General features: G+C 33.5%; 1 protein-coding gene across 1 annotated transcript in view; it reads right to left on the bottom strand.

Annotated features, from left to right (window-relative positions):
* The window catches only part of CNTLN (centlein, centrosomal protein), a 295,319-nt gene that overhangs the window by 46,181 nt on the left and 247,202 nt on the right, over positions 1-1,936 (bottom strand). The window lies entirely within an intron of this gene.

The raw sequence follows: 1,936 nt of genomic DNA, 5'->3' as shown, positions 1-1,936 counted from the left end.
AAATGCTAAAGAAAAGAACTGAAATTAATTATAGCTATTATAAAAGCTTTACAAAAATTCTAACCTCTGTTAGATTTTGCTTAAGGTTGTAGGGCTTGTAAAATTAAAACAAAATGGATCAGCTATACTCAATATCTTTTGGTTGGCTGGTCTTTCTTTACTCATGGTGCACTATTTCTTTACCTTCACATGTACATGGGTGAGCCAGAGATTCACAAATTTGATAACCTTGACTTCAGGGCTGATGTAGTACTTAACTGGTAAAAGCCAAGCTGGAGCAGGACAGGATAACAGATGTTAGTTGTTTATTCCACTGGGTAGGTCTTACCACCCTACATAGCAGCCAAAATGCTTCTCATTTAGCAACATAAACGTTGAGTCCAATTAACAGACAAAGCTTGTTAGAGATTTAGTCCAAATAAATAGCGTGCAAACTTGCTGTTTTATGCACTTGACTGATTATTGGCAAGTCTTTGTTTGTAATGTTAGGTAGAATTGCACTAAAATCCTTACATTTGATTTTTTTAATAACCTAAACACTTTGCTAAATTACATAGTAGCAATGTTTGTATGAAGGAGTGTAAAAGAAACCACCTTAATGTTAGCCCTTCTCACTCACCAATCTATAGTCAGCAGAATGTCACCAAACTGTAATGGCATAACAACTCAGAGCTCCTTAAGAGAGTAACTGCATTACTATTTTATTATTGCAAAGAAGCTTATAATATAGTAGTTTAACATAAGGTGCAATTAGGCAAAATGATACTGAAATCTCTCAGAGGGAAAAAAAAATCTTTCTTTGTTAGGAATTCCAATTAGAAATAGTGAAAGATGTAGCTCAAGTGTACAGTAATATAAACATGAGACATGTTACTTAAGTATTAACACTATATTTAAAACACAACTTCTAGAAACTATACCAACAAATCCATAATTACGTATTTGTATAGGCATGTACATATTATTAAATATGAATATTTCAGATCATGGATTCAAAACTGGAGCTTTGATATATTTGAGGTTGAACCATTTTGGTGAAAAAAAGTTATGTTTGGTGAAAAAATTATTTCTTTGGCTACATTTTAGCCAAAAAGCATTATTATATAGATTTTCAGGAAGTATCTGTTCATGAATTGTCCCAAAGGTACCTAATAATTAATGTCTAAAAGTAAACTCATAATTTTCTTAAACCTAAAAATCTTCCTGGTTCTCATCCAAGCTTGAAGCCATATCCTTCCCTATTTATTAATTCTCTATGTCCAGTCAATTGCCAGTTTATACAAATTATATAATGTTTCTCATATTCATTCCTTCTGCCACTCTCGAAATGCAGACTCTTATTATCCCACTATGAGTATTGCAGTAGCCCTTCCTCTTCCCTCCATCTTTCCCATCACCTTTTATACAACTTCCTAAAATAACATTGACCTGTTATTCCTTTATTCAAAGACCTTCAGGGGTTCTTCATTCCAACAGAATAAAGCTCAGATATTTGTGGATAATAAGGCTCTCTAAGATTTAGTGTCAATTTGTGTTTCAGTCAGACATCACCTGAAGTCTAACTTGCCTGCCATTCCCCAAACCTGCCTGCCATTTCTACATCGATGACTCTATACATGGTATCTCCTGCTGAAATCTCTCTCATCCTTAAAGGACAGTTTAGTGTTTCCTATTTAGTGTTTCATGAACTCTTCTCTGTTCTTCCCATTTGAACACCTCTGAGTGGCTTCTCTTATTTGTTATACTTGTATGCCACTAGATTTCTATCTACTCCTTCTAGCTGGCAAATCCTGACACTATAAATATGTTCTCCACGGCTAGAAAAGACCAAGCCAATAAATACATTCTTCTAAAAGACATACATACATAAATTTCAACTTCAATTTAACAATATAAAAATTTAGTAAAGAAACCCAAAATTATGGAAGCAGTAAAC

This window comes from Propithecus coquereli, unplaced genomic scaffold, assembly GCF_000956105.1.
Source record: "Propithecus coquereli isolate 6110/MARCELLA unplaced genomic scaffold, Pcoq_1.0 Scaffold95, whole genome shotgun sequence".
In the NCBI taxonomy this organism is placed as follows: Eukaryota; Metazoa; Chordata; class Mammalia; order Primates; family Indriidae; genus Propithecus; species Propithecus coquereli.
Note: the sequence above shows the minus strand (reverse complement) of the source record. Positions and strands in the feature narration are given on the sequence as shown.